This window comes from Suricata suricatta, chromosome 6, assembly GCF_006229205.1.
Source record: "Suricata suricatta isolate VVHF042 chromosome 6, meerkat_22Aug2017_6uvM2_HiC, whole genome shotgun sequence".
NCBI classification, from domain to species: domain Eukaryota; kingdom Metazoa; phylum Chordata; class Mammalia; order Carnivora; family Herpestidae; genus Suricata; species Suricata suricatta.
Window position 1 is genome coordinate 77,116,700 of NC_043705.1, and position 16,126 is coordinate 77,132,825.

The 16,126-nt window shown below is 34.7% G+C and overlaps 1 pseudogene; it reads left to right on the forward strand.

Moving 5' to 3' along the window:
* The first annotated feature begins 703 nt into the window (after positions 1–703).
* LOC115293477 overlaps positions 704–16,126 on the forward strand; it is a 48,401-nt pseudogene continuing 32,978 nt past the window's right edge.

Sequence of the window (16,126 nt, forward strand, 5' to 3'; positions counted from 1 at the left end):
ACACACAAACATACACAATCTGCAACCACAAGGAACATGGAAAGAAAGAGAACATCTAAGCCATTTTTCATAAGAAACTTGTCACAGAATCAGAACATGTGGAAATATTTAATATAGTCAACTTATTCCCACAAATTAAGAATCACTCAAGTAATGCCCCTTATGAGATTACCTTCTAGAGATATTAAATTCATACTTATGACATCAATAAAGCATAGGAATGCAAAAAAAGAGAAATTCAACTTTGAGAAGTTATCCACATTGTTCCATTTACTGTACATACAAGGAAGTGTCATCTTAATTTCAGCAAACATGTAATAAAATTTTGTAATTTATAATACATAGATGGGGAGGAAATGGAACATCATTACCTATTTAATTCTTAAGACCTTTGAAGGTCTAATGTTATCTACAATTGTATTCCATTCAAAGCTATGATTTAAGCATCTATTCAAGAATTTAAAAAAAATCATTTATATGAATTATATTAAATGTTAGAAGAGATACATTAAAATAATATAATATTACCTGAGCTAATTTGACTATGTAAATATAAGTGACTTCAAGTCATTTTATATGTGCATAACTAGTCTTAAAACTATAAAGTGCTAATAAATTATATTTTTAATAATGTTGCACACCATTTATTTTAATATTATTGCTTTGTATATTACCAAAGTAAAATTTCAGTTTTATGTGGGACATGGAGCTGCTAGAAATTATCCAGACATCTAAAGTTAAAACTACTCTTGAAGAAAAGAAATGGCCTATATCAATATGTAATGATAAAGTGAGTAATCAGGTTAAAAAAAAGGAACTGTAAGTTCAGTCATTAAACAAATGTTATTTAAATATGTAAAATTTGCTGGCAAATCTACAAGCATATAATAGGAATGAACATCCAATATATGTCCATTAGAGGGAAATTTTACCTGTTAGAATCTTTAGAGTTATAAGGGTCCTGTTTGAATCATGACTTTCAAAAGATTTTGTATCTTTGTATGCGTAGGAAAGCTGTTCTTTCAGAAGATACAATGTGTTATTTAGGGAAGATAATTTGCACATGATTTATAAAAGTCAAGCAATCTAATCAAACCAAATTGGCAGTATGTGTCCATCCCTAACCAGGGTAGAAAGTGACCAGACTCATGAAAATATGTCTAGGCTGTATAGCAGATCTGTCATTATAGAGGAGATGGATGCATCCAATGTTCATGGCTTGAGGACATTAATCATAAAGATTTTACAATCTACCTCTAACCCTTGTTATTATCTAGTATAAAGCAATATTCTGATTTTAATTTGACTTCTCAAACAACTTTGCCTAAAGGGAGTGATTATGAACCCAAGTATCCTATTATATTCCCTACTTTATTGTGTTGCCTTCTGATTTAATGTATGAGATGCAGAGAGCTTGTTTAATGCAAATTTTTCTCCAAGTGATTAATCTACCATTACCATAAATGATAATCAATGAAAATTTGAAACCTATAATCTGACAGGTCCTGTTTCTTTCAAGGTAATGTTACACTAGGACCCTTAGAAATGTCCACATGGATTCAAAACCTACTATATAAAATCTCTTCACATTGTAAAAATCAAATCCACTTATACATTACAAGAAGTAGAAAATTTTAGAAGAGGAGAATGCAAGACAATGTGTAGGTTACTACTTTCCTTCATTAATAAAGTAGCAGCACAAGCTAAAAATGACTTACATGGTGTGTCAGTAGAAAACAGACAGAAGAGACAGGAAACTAACTTCTGACTTTTTCATACCTTACAAATGAGTGCTTGTAACTGTCAGAACTTAGTGCATATTCTGGGACACATAGAATGTGCCTTCTAGGCTCTGTGGTGAAGTTTAAGAGAAGGAAGGTAAAATAGACTTTGAACTATGCCATACAACACAATAATTTTTGCAAATGTCCCAAAGAAATATATTTATATTTTCTCCATGTAAGATGTGTAAGGAAGGATATTTATTATGGAATTCTTTGTGATAGCAGTGAGTTGGAACATATCTAAATCTCATCTATAGAGGAAAAGGAGAGAAATACATGGTAGGTATATACTATAGATTACTATAAGAATACTGTAATAAGATTACTGTAAGAAGCAACAAACTAGATATACATACCGCAACAAGATAGATGTAAAAATAGTTTGGAGATAAGCGACTACATGAGAGAGCTTGCAAAAACAGCTCTTATGGAAATCTAAAACACCGTAAACTGTGTGTTTTATGATATGCATGAATTATTAAAATACCTGCAAACATATTCAAGTGTATATTTATCAAATATATTAGTCTGGGCACCTATGACAGTGCTTCATACCAACTTCAACCTGGAAACTACAGATAGAAGGGGATTCTGGAATATATTTTTCTGTCTCCTCCTCTGTGACACGGAAGAGGTATTACTTAAACCATGCAAATCATCAGAGTCCACCCTTTGCCAATTTAGTATTCATATATGTTCCCTTTAAATTCTATCTAATCTTTTAAGAATAGGCAGTGCTGTTCCTAATCTGCTGTAACTATTTTTAGTACAACCCTAGACCAATTTTCATTGCCCCAAAAGGCACTTTTATGATTTCTGAGTTCTAAATCATTTTTCTAGCTTAATCATGGTCTCCCTTAACATGCTAATGTAAACTGAATTATAATGTAGCCACAATTAATCCACCTCGATATTAGGTAGGTGGGCAATGGGCAAGGGAAATATCAGTTGATTATATACAAATACATTCTTGTCAAGTAAGTAAGAAAATAGTCATGGACATTACTGTATTAGATGCTGCAATGTGTGGTTATATTTGGATTTATATTTTCCTTTTATCACCATTTGTTCAATGATCTCATTGCTTTCAGCATCTGCATTTGGGAGGGGTTTGTTTTGTTCTTAGAGAGAGAGGGAGGGAGGAAGGAAGGAAGGAGACGATAGAGGGAGGTAGGGAGTGCACAGGCAATGAAAGGGGCCAAGAAAGAAAGAGAGAGAGAAAGAGGCAAAGTGTCTTAAGCAGGCTTTATATTGAGTGCAGAGTCTAACACCGGGCTGATCCCATGACCCTGGAATCATTACCTGACCTAAAATCAAGAGTCAACACTCAACTGACTGAATCACCTAAGCACACCTCAGCATCTGCATTTATCATTATTATTTACCTAGTGGGGTACCCTGAAGGGTCTGAATCAATAAGACTTGCCTCTATTGGATTTTCAATTATCTACACAAAATATTGGTTCTTTCTGTGTGTGGATAGGGCAAATTCTTGGGTATCTTTTAATACTTTTTATCAAATTAAAATTAACAGAAAACAGTAGCCTCTGTAGTCTAGCCGTGAGATTACTGGCTGAACTCTTTATATGGCTCCATTCCCCAAGGAGGCTGGCTAATTACTGTTCCTTGGAACATTTTGCCAAATAAAAAGTTTAGCACTGATTTCTACTCTTGGCAGTTTGTGTGTGTGTTTGTTTCTTTAAATTCAATAATAGCTGCAGCTGGAATATCTTTGGTGAAAATTAAAGCATATTGGTATGATTGCATATAACATTCACCTTTGCTGTGATTCATAAGCTGATTATTCAATAACTGGATGGTAGAGGGAGAGACTGACTGACATCCACATATAATGTTATCTTTTGTCCATGTGATTATTGAGAGTTTCCTCTGTGGTAGATTTCTTTTAGTGAATGTTTACATGAGATGTGGATATAATTATTCTATGTCTGTTAAGGGACCCTACACATATCTTTAACCCAGATCTCCACTTTTCCAATTATGCTCTTTCAAGTCCCTCAACAATCGATCAAACCATTATTAACTGCTGTTGAACTGGGATAGACCCATATCCCTGATCATTCCTCCTCCAAGCAAAGTGAATAACCAAATGCGCTTTTTTAAATCATTTCACTGGGAATATATCCCTTCCCTACTAAGAAGTTACACTCCCTGAGCCATCATCTCTTGAATGGTGCCAGAATGTCATGTGGAACTATCTGAAAACAACCCTAAGTATTGTCTCTCCAAGTCCATTGGACATAGGCAATTGCTCACGTTGCTATGGGTAGGAGTGTGGAAGCAGGAGTGATATGAGTGAAATTTGATCAATGTCTCATGCAAATTACTTTTGACTAGAATATGTTCTAAAGCTATGCTGATTATTTGCACATGATAGTTATGTAGTTTTTTGTATGTCCAACTTTATGGTTTGGTAGGTCAGACAATGTACAAACATCTTAGGATGCATCATACCTTTATGTATGTTAGTAAAGGATTCATTGTCTTTTAAAGGCTGTTATAAAAGAAGAAGAAGAAGAAGGATTATATGGTGAAGAGGGTATGGCTATTTTCCAGATCCCTAAGGGAGTATACAGTTTTCCTATTGGAAAAATGTAGAAATCTCATAGATCATCTCTATTTGCCATAAACATCTTAAGTACCATTAGAATTACATGATTATATAACCACCTTTTGTGGCAATATGTACTTTCATTTATGACACTTCTTTCTCCTTATAGGTTGCTCAGTTGATGAACTAAAGTGACATACTCAAATGTCATATTCATGGGACAAGTTGCTTTTAGACTCCAAAAATACCCACAGTATCACTTCCCCTTTTTAATATTAGCGGTTACAAATTGCAGCATAATTATCCTTTACTGTCATATATATCTCAACTTGATGCAAGCCACTAGACTTATAAACTTTACTGAGGTGATAGTCCCTTAAACCTTGGAAGACTAGACTATATTCTCTGACACACATAAATATTAACAGGGCTGCTAGGGTATTTTATTTTTCTTGCTCACCACATCCAATGAGCGTGAGGTCATCAATACAGATGAAGTCATACAATAGAGTATCAGAATGAGATACTGAGTAATGGAAAGATAAAGTCTGTAAGGACTAAGTGATGATAGAGGTAGGGAGGTAAGGTACTTCTGCTCTAAAATTAAAAAACAACAGCATTCTCTAAATTAATAGAAACATATAAAGCATTACTAGAGGTATTTTTCCTATTAAGTAACCATATCTGGAATTCAGCTACAATTGTAAGAATTTTCTGGAAACCCACCTTAATTCTCCAAGATCAGTATTTCTTTGGCACAGGCCAAATAGGAGTTTGGGAATGTAAATGTAGTATCTACCATTGTATCTTTCAGGTCTTTGATTATGATATTAATCTCTGCGGGTCTTCCAGGATATGGTATATTACTTTTGGCTTATTCTTTTGGTAAGAAGAGGGAATTCCAGGGACTTGCGTTTAACCTTTTCCATCCTGATAGTCCACACTTCATTTATCATGGGACTAATGTGAGAATTCTGACAGTGTGGAATTTATCTGTTCATAGTGTATATCTGGGAACTGGCAAAACACACACACACACACACACACACACACAGTACTTATGTGACCCACCAGGTACACTATGCAATGGACCATGACAAAATCTCTATTTATCATCTCACTACCAATAGCTTTTTTTTGTTGTTGTTGGTTTTTGTTTTTGTTTTTGTTTTTGTTTTTTGCTGGTGAGCCAGAGGAGTGTTTCTGGTCCCAAGGAATCAAGTCCAGTTGAGAGGTAGTGCCAAGTTATCCATGAAAAGTTTTTTATTTTTCTCCACCCTCCCAAAAAAATATTCATTCTGGTAAATGGGTTAAGGTTCACTTGAAAAAGACTGGGAGAGGTGTTATACTATATAATTGTGGCGGCATTTGAAGCTCCTTGATGAAGTGGTCCTTGCCTCTCTCTTTCATGAAGATCTAGGTCTGGAATTGGCTTATATCTGGGAACTGAATATAGGTTCATGACTCTCTCATTCCAGTGTCAAAGAAGACTTTATTGACTTTAGACCAATCGGCATAGAGAACCAATTCTAGATTATCCTTTTTGAAGATTGTTTTCCCCCTGAAATCATCTTGTAGCTATATATGTATCACTCAGTGTTAATTTAGGAATACAGAAGGCTTTGCATTAATTGAAAATGCTGAAGTTTTTAATACTGTTGAATAGATGTTTATGCAGTCATTGAAAGGTATGGAGAAGTGGGGTTAGGAAAACTATTATCACTGTTAGTGAGAATCGCAAAGCTAGAATCTTTGATAAATAGTTATCAGTTCACAGTGGCAAAGCAAGTTATTCACAAGTTAACCTGAAGAAGCAAATGCCTTTGATTGTCTCACAAGCATGGCGGTCATTATCTCTGGATAATAATGGCTTCTTCTTGAAAGACTTTAAGCTAAGACCATAAAAGGAAGAAAATTATGGCAGATGTATATCCCAACAATTCTGTAATTGAGAGGACTCCTTAAAAGTGGATAGTGATGAAGCTGGGTTAATAACCAGCAATTCAGTGCATTTGTATATATGGAAAGATGATTTTCCATTTTTGGGTATATTTGTTCTTTCATAAAACTTGTAATTTCATATTATTACCACTGAATTCTGAATTTTTCTAGAATATGCACTCAAGAAAAGGACATTTTGTTTTATATATTGATTTACTTTTAGGGTCTAGAAGACTACCTGTCATTTACTAGTTCATAATTATATAGATAGATGGACAGACAGGTCCATATATGTGAAATTCAATCTAGGTAAAATTCTGATGCTTATAATATACTTCCTAAATGGAGTTTAAAATATCTTTGTAAGTCTTCTACTCTTTCATTTCTATATCTACGCCTTGGAAAAATACAAGGTACATTCAATCATTTTTTCTTATAACACCTTTTCAAATATTTAAAGATTTATTCTTCCTGCATCTAGTTCAATGCCTGGGTAAACATCCCAATTCCTTTGGAACATATCTCACATGATATGGTTCCAAATCACCATTCTAATTACTTAAAAAAAGTAAACCAAAGTTTGTTAATATCTCTCTTAAATCCTTATAAATCAAAGTGTCCAGAAATAGAGTGGATTGTTCCAAGAAGATTTGAGCAGAGTGCCGTTAGTCTTCCCCTTATTCTACTCTCTCTCTCTCTCGTTAGGCAAACATGTCACATTTGTTTAATATTGCCTTGTTGCATCTAAACCACACATATCTTTTTGAGTAGATCTGCTGTAGGTTTTGTGGTCTCAAGTATACAAGAATTAATTCATCCCTATCAAAACATTCACTTCGAGGGGCGCCTGGGGGGCTCAGTCGGTTAAGCGTCCGACTTCAGCTCAGGTCATGATCTCACCGTCTGTGGGTTCGAGTCCCGCGTCAGGCTCTGTGCTGACAGCTCGGAGTCTAGAGCCTGCTTCAGATTCTGTGTCCCTCTGTCTTTGCTCTTCTCCAGCCCATTCTCTGTCTGTCTGTCTGTCTCTCTCTCTCTCTCTCTCTCTCTCTCTCAAAAATAAAGACATAAAATTAAAAAAAAACATTCACTTCGAAAGCATGTGTAGCTATGAGTTTTGAGCTAAAAGTCTTTCACAGTCCATTGTAGGAGTGAGATTTTCTTAGGCATCTACTTTGGTGGCAACAATGAGATAAGTGAGCTATCAGCATTCATAACCCATGGTAACAAGTGAAATGATAGTTGACCCTATTTTGAAGAATAATTGTGCGCAATATAATCCTCTTGACAGGAGAGGAAGCTCAGGAAAAATGAACTTAAAATTGACAGAAGAGCAAAAGGGGATCAAAAGCAAAAACAGAACAAAACAAACAACCAAACACACACACACACACACACACACACACACACCCCACAACAATGAGGCTTCACCAAATGAAGTTATGAAGAGAAAAAGAGAACAAGATTTATAATTAAATCAAATTTTACAGAAGTTAGAACCAGCAATTATTTTGACTAAAATCATGGTTTAAGGCTACAAAGCACTTTATTTTAGGAAATCTTGTTGTGAAAGAAATTCATAGTCTAAGAAAGTCACAGATTTGTGTCAGAATACCTACTTTATGTTACAATTGTGTTTTAAAATATTGAAATGTGTTTTAATGAATTATGGGAATTGTTCCCTTTCAAAATGATGCCCATTGTTTTTTAAGGTTTTTTAAATCACATCTGAATGTACTTGCTATAGTAAAAGTATTGTTTTAGTTGACAGAAAGGCCAAGCTTGAATTTCCATTGAGAATATTTCCAGTTGACAATGAAGTATTTGGTAGATACACTCATCACATGGCAATGCTTCCATGATTTTGATATGGGTCTTTGGTGCACCATGAAGATAAATAGCCAAGAAAGTTATGAAAAAGGGAATGGCCAGAGTATAGTGTTAAAAGAAATGTTCAAAGACTATAGGTTGGTGATTTATTGTTTTAATAACACTTGATGATTTGTCAAAAATCTTTTAAAGTGCACTTATCTTCTTTCATAGAATATGACAGATTGCAACCATGAAATTCTGTACTTCCAAAACTGCACATAATTCCCACTGATACCCTTGATCTAATGGCAGTTTTTTCAGAGAAAGAGAGTTCTATTTCCCAAGGTCTGCATATACCCTGACGTCCATACCTCCACAGAGTAATCAGTCTATAACATCACTATTAGCTGAGCAGAGATTCCCAAGAGAGTCACATGCCCTATGTTTGTGAATTGATCATATTCATATGGGTTATCTTAATGTTTAACTATGCCCTCTCACTTGTGTAACAGACATATAACCTTGCTTTATTTTGCACATATCCTCTCTTCTATATACAGTACATCCCTATTTACATTCTATATAGATTTTAACATTAAGAGGTGTATATAAAAAACATAAACACTGTATTCTATGCATTTCTTAACCACTTATGAGTAGGTCCTTTTACTTTATTGCCATGGAGTCTTGTTCCTATCAGCAGACAAATGCACCCATAGACAGTGCATATTAAAATAAACAAACCAAGTACTATCCTTAATCCTGGACACTTTCCCACCCAGGCTTCTATCCCCCACAATCACACTAAGAATATACATAATTTCTCCTGTATCTCATATTTCCACTACCAGGTTTTTGCTCTGTTTTACTCATCTCTGATATATTCCTTGAATTTTGAGGTCTAACTTTTGCACCATCTCTAAAATAAAGTTCAAAGTCATTGGCGAGTCATACGTCATCACCTCTCCCTCACTCTCACATTTTGGATATCTTGTGTTCCAATTCCATCAAACACTAGGTTTTCTTACTTTTGCTGTGTAAATCCCTGCTCTTTGCTGTTGTACTGTTATTGTTGAAGAAGTAGTTTTCTCTGTGTCTTTTTCCCCCCAATTTGGAACAGAACAGTAACCATCCTTCAAAACAAATTTCACTTCACATTCCACTGTGCTGTACAGTGTATTCCAGCTCCTTGGCATAGTTATTTCTATGTTGAATAATTTTCTGTATTCAAACACTGTAGTGCCTGTAAACTGAAACAACAAAAGCATATATATATAAAAGCTTCAGATTTTTTTGGAAACTAAGTTGTATTTCTAAATTAATAAATAAATGAAGCTTACTGTGGAAGCTAACATTTTAGGTCTCAAAAAAAGTTACATATATGTGATATATAGAATGTACATGTTCATTAAGCATATACATGTACATAATCAATGATAAAATAAGTACCCAAAATTTGGTATAATACATCTCAAAAAGTAATAGTCAAATTATAAAAAGGGTTTAAAGGGCATTAATTTGGGGCACCTGAGTGGCTCAGTCAGTTGAGAGTCCAACTTTGGCTCAGGTAATGATCTAGTTGAATTCTACATCATTCATTAGGGAGAAACTGAAGTAAACATAAGAGGAAAATAAAATAGAAAATCCCTTTTTTGTCAAAAAATTCATAAAAATGCAAGTTTATTTGTATTTTAAGAATAGACATGTGCATTCAAATCCATCTCTGTTATGTTTTAGCTTATAAAATTTATACGGTTGATGTGATTGAAATAAAACTTAAATGATTCACTTTTGAAAGATAATATTTCAAAATCCAATTCTTAATCTCACTGATTAATGCATATTTCATTTTTGGCAACTTATATTAGTCTCATCCTGGCCATGAATTTTATAATCCAATTAAAAGAAGCACATGATAAGCTAAGTTTTTATCAGTAATTAATCTATAATGAGTCAAGTAGGTGCATCATTCATAGATACATTTTTAGTAGTTAATTAATTAAATTTTTATAATATGAGAATGGTTGACACACAATGTTGCATTAGTTTCAGGTGTACAGCATAGTGATCCAACAAATTCATATTTTATGCTATGCTCCCCATAAGTGCACCTATCATCTGTCCTGGTACAGTATCACTTACTCTATTCCTTATGCTATGCCATTTATTCCTGTGACTTATTTGTTGCATAATTAGAAGCCTGTAGATAGATAACATTTTAATTCCTGAAATGCTATCCTCTACTGAGTATACAATATTGACCCATAGTTTATATGGGTGTGTACTGTTTATGACTTGTTGGTCAGATGAAAGTAAAAATAAATCAATTAAAAATGTAGAACTTACTTGCTACTCATCAGAGGAGAATTTTGATCTTGGTTCCATATATCAAAGTCAATACACACCTATTTTGAGTAGTTCTGTAACCTGCTTTCAGTGTTACTGACATTTAATTTGCTTCTAAAATAGAATTTTTGTCTAAACTAATGCTGCACATTTATATAACCTGGCTAATTGTAAGTCATGTGCTTCTTATGCTTTTAATGGTTTTCTGTATTTCTATGAAGTACAAAGACAGCTAAGAATAGTAATAGAAATCCTTTATTGATTTCTTACTGTACACTAGGCTATATTTATATGACATATATGGAAATGTACTAAGGCTCAAGTTCATGAAATATTAATTTATAGGAATAGTAATAAAGTTTCCAAATGATTGTGAATCTATCCTAGGAAATACATGCTATTAAGTCAACATAGCATTTGATAAAACAGTAACTGTAAACATTTAAAAATCTGGATAATATTAATTTGTAATTTGAACACTAATTGTTCTGCTGGGATTGATACTCATGCTAGCAAAAGATTGCCTGGTCTCTGCCTATTTAAAATGTACCCAATCTATTTCCATCACTTATGCCACCTTCCTGCTCCTCATAGACATTTGTCACTATTAAACCAGTAAAAGCATCCAGACTTTTAAATACCATATAACCACTCTAGCCATGCTGCCATCATGCTAGCTCATGTGATGTGACCCAGCCAGCCTCTCTGGTAAGATACATAAAGCTCACAAGAAGGAGAATGATTAGTTTCCTCAAGAGCTCATGCCACTGCTTTGCTATTAGAAGTATTGTTTTATCCTTCCCTTTCATCATGCATTTTCTCTCTTTTTTTATACCCTGAGAAGGTATTTAATTGTACTTTTTAAAAAAGACTATGTTTTTATTGTTATTTATGTTTGAGAGAGAGACAGAGCATGAGAGGGCGAGAGGCAGAGAAAGAGAGGGAGACACAGAATCTGAAGCAGGCTCTAGGCTCTGAGCTGTCAGCGCAGAGCCCAATGCAGGGCTCGACTAAAGAACCACGAGATCAAGACCTTAACCAAAGACAGAGGCTTAACCAGACTGAGATACCCAGTCACCCCTAATTTGTACTTTTTAACTTTAGCATATAAAAAGTATTTTTGTTAGTTTTTAGTGAAAGGGATTGAACATGGTGAATTACTGGTTAGCCAGATTATGTAAGGACTGGAGAAGACTCCAGGCTCTGTCTTCTAGAAAAAGCACACCAGACTTGCTCCTAAGGGAGCTGTACTATGATTAGAAACCTAAAGAACCAGGTACTTGCTGCTCTAACTGCTAGTTTGTCAAACACATTGCCCTGGTTGTTACCTTAGGACCAGGAAGCTACTTCCAAAACTATTACCACCAGGCCCACACTACTTGACCCATAATCTTTATCAGCAAAAAGAATGTTCCATGCCACAATAGCACTTGCTAGCATGAGGATTAGCTGAAGAATAGGAACATTCTCCACTTCATAAATTTTCTCTAAATCTTCTGCTATATGTCTGCTTAGTAGGTACTAAGCTACAATCCAAATCCAAGCTAAAGAAGTCTGAGGAGTGTATTCTTTGGATTTCCAACTTCTAACATGCAGTGACTTTTTATTACTTCAAGTTCTTTCCACTGTAGTGGTCTCTAATCATCTGAGAGTCTTATTGGAAATACAGAACCTCAAGTCTCATCCAAAACCTATTGAGTCACCATCTGCATTTTAACAAGAGTCACATTAGAATTCTTAAGCACATCGAGATTGAGTCATCTACAAATGGGTTGGAAAGGATAGAGTGAGTCAGTCAGCCATGTGTGTCATGCCTTTGAGACCACAGAGTCACACATCTGAAGAGTTTGCTGTTTTTTTTTCTTAATACCTTAAGATTATTTTATCTCTCTAATTATGAGTGTAATTATGTGGGTCAGGACTCTGTAAATCTTACATTACAGAAACCCACTGGAAGCTGGCTTCAGCAAAAAAGATACTAACTGTTCAATCTAGCATTGAACATGAAAGGATATTGGTTCTCAGGTGACATCATCAGAAATCCATTCCCTTTTGCATCTTAGTCATACTTCCCTGTGTTTTGTTTTTATTCTCAGGTGGTTTTCTCGAAATTGATGAGCCAGTAATTGCCAGAGCTCCAGCTTGATGATCCCAGGGCAAAAGGAATTTTTTTCCATTCTGAAATTTATAGTAAAATGTGTAGAGCCATTTGCTATTTTCATCTGGTAGGCTGAATTTATGTAATCTGCCCATTTCTGAGACAGTCTTTATGGCCAGGTTGATATGATACTCCTGCCTCCTCATAGAATGACAAGTTAGGGTCAACCTCACATACAGAGAATTACTGATCAAGAAGAAGGGGTGGTTCTATAAAGGGAAATCTGGGTGCTAGTGTTGGAAGATAAAAATTAGCTAAGCAATAGAAAATAATAGATATCCACTATACTATTTCACAGTAATTAGTTATAGGACTACTTAATAATGATGTTTTCTATTCCTCAGATAAAAACAGATTCATAGATTAGGTTAGACTTTTGGGTAGTTCTCAGTCCAGAGAATTTTGCATAGATGTAGATTCGTGCTACAATATGGGATTTTTTAAAGTTCATTTTATATTTTTTTATAATTTGTAAATTCCTTTGATTCCTTAAAACTGACACATGCATGGCCAATTTCAGGCAATCAGATATCAATTGAAAGTGGTAAGATAAATCTTTTCAGTGCAGCATTTCTTCTAGTATGTAGGACAAGAATGTTTATTAAATCTTTGTTTATAACAAAATAATTCAAGACAGTTTTGTACTCCTTGAGCTTAAGGTGCATATATATTGTACCAATTTTCACTTTAATAAGCAGTTATTTTGAGATGAAAAGTTGTTTTACCCTCTGTATCAAATGCTGGTCAGTTTATTAATTCATGGAAAATTATGAAAAACATAAGGACTTGCAAAACTTTACAGTATGTCCATAAAACATCCAACACTACAGATTTTTTTTGTCCATTTAAAATATATCCTCTATTGCATATCTTCAGTGGATCGCCCTAAAGAACTTAGACTCTTCTTCAATTGATTCAAGCTCCTTAATGACAGTGAATAAGATTTCCCTGGAATTCAGCCTAAAGATATTTCTATCATCTACTATATTCTGAGTAAATAAGTCTTAGGTACCCCTATAGCATTTTTAGGGCTTATTTTGTAACATATTATGATACTAGTATGTAAAGAAATTTATTTGTTTTAATTTTTTATGTTTTTATTTATTATTGAGACAGAGAAACAGAGTATAAGTGGGGGAGGGGCAGAGAGAGAGGGAGACACAGAATCTGAAGCAGGCTCCTGGCTCTGAGCTGTCAGCACAGAGCCTGATGCAGGGCTCGAACCCACGAACCGTGAGATGATGACCTGAGCTGAAGTTGGACGCTTAACCAACTGAACCACCCAGGCATCCTTAGTATGTAAATAAATTTAAATCTGAAGTTTCAGTAGACTTGTTATTGGAAAATTGACAGATCTGCCTACAATGTCAGCATGATGAAACAAGACTACTCAAACAAATTCTCAAAAAAAAAAACTGTTATGAACAATACTTTGTGTTGAGGAGTGATTTCTGGAAACAATTTTCATCTAAAGACATCATCCAACTTGAATTGGGGAAACCACCACACAATGACTTTAAGCCTTGACACTTTGGCAGCTATATTTTTGTGAAGAAAATTTTGTGGTGCACAATAGGTTGCATTAGCCATAAAGAGATAGGTTTTAAGAGTTTGTGAGTAAGTTAAATTAAATATATCCACCAGGGCATGTTTATGGACAAAGTTTCTCTCTCTTAGGAGATCAAGCAAGTATTGGTTTTGAGATGCATGGTAACTATGTTCCGTCATTGATATTTTAGATTTCTAAATCCAAACTGTGTCATATTTTGATGGCTACCAATAATTATAGCTGCCTTAAGATGGGGTTGCCCTAGAAATAAGTTAAGTATTTGGAGATCCATTTATTACTTTTTCAAATTGAGATGGCAAGGAAGTAGAACTAGTCCTGTTGAGATGGCAGAAAGGCTACAGTTAGTGACCAGGGGCACCCTAGGGAAAGACACTTGAAAGTCATATTGCTCTGGTTTCAGGTGCCTACCATACTGTCCATATGCAGTGTTGGCAGAAGTGTTAGATATTTTTTTCTGGCACTCTTTCCCACATAACTGTCCGTTGCTCTCTCTTGCAAGCTAATGGGATGTGTTTTCTGACACTGAGGCATCACTCACCACCCAGAGTCTCTGCTATCTTCTGGAATCCTTTCCCTAAAGGCTCAGGGAAAGTCGCTTGTTGAATTACATCTTCCCAGAGCTATTATTGATTGAAGATCATATGTTCCCAAGATTTAGAACATAAAACTTCTAAACTACAAACTACCTTAATGCTAAGCTTGCTTTCATATTCAAAATCTATAGATAATTTGCCATAACTCCATCAGCTAATTATCAGCTGAATCATGAGGAGCCAAAGATAGGACTTTCTGTTTGCTACAAATGTCAAGTACAGAGTCTCTTCCACAAAGTCATGGTTAGAATTAAATAAGAAATGTATAGAATATTTCCACAATTCTATTGCATAAGTCAAGAAAATGACTGTAAGAAGGGAAATTCAGGCATGGCTAAAAAGATCTAAGACATGGGAGACTACTTGGGATTATATTAAATGAGTGAATAAGTTGATATAAAAATATGATACAAACTGTGCCTTGAACACAGAAAATTCCCTGTGAATAATGATTTTCATTGCTATTATTATTTATCCTCATTATTAAATTGCCATACCCTAAAACACTCTCAACAATTGTTGGACCTATATTTTGTCTGCATTTTAATTGCCAAGTAAAAATTAGCCAATTATGAAGTCATTCACTTAAATTTAAGTAGCCTTGAACATTTTAGTCTAATCACAAATAGAAAATATAAGATAAAAACTTTGTTTTCAAAATTAAGCAGATGACATTTCAATTGGAATAATTTTTAAACACCTGAAAAATACTGATTGATTCTCAATGTAAATCATCTGCTGTAATTACCTAAGTAAGCAAACAGTTTCGGTCCCTAACCCTTCATTATATTATTAAATGTCCACAGCTCCACATAATTTTGTTCCAATATTTAATTCCTTTTTGAGTATACAAGTCCTTAATTATTTGAAACAAAAATACTTCTGGTAGTTTTACTACTACTTTCTTGCTAAGCTGTCTGTGACATTCAGTAGCACATTCAAAATGACCTAGATTGAAGAAAATCATTGTCACCTATTCCATTTGATAAGCCTCATCTCCTTTGACTTGGATTCCAAGAAGAACCATTTCCCCTCACTTTAGTGGCAAGTGACTTTATTTTTTTTTAAGTAGTTTATTGTCAAATTAGTTTCCATAAAACACCCAGTGCTCTTCCCCACAAGTGCCTTCCTCCATTACCACCACCTCTTTTCCCCCCTCCCCCTTCAAGCCTCAGTTCATTTTCAGCATAGTCTCTCAAGTTTTGCGTCCCTCTCTCTCCCCAACTCTCTTTCCCTCTTCCCCTCTTCCCCTCCCCCTGGTCCTCCATTAGGTTTCTCCTGTTCTCCTGTTAGACCTATGAGTGCAAACATATGGTATCTGTCCTTCTCTGCCTGACTTATTTCGCTTAGCAT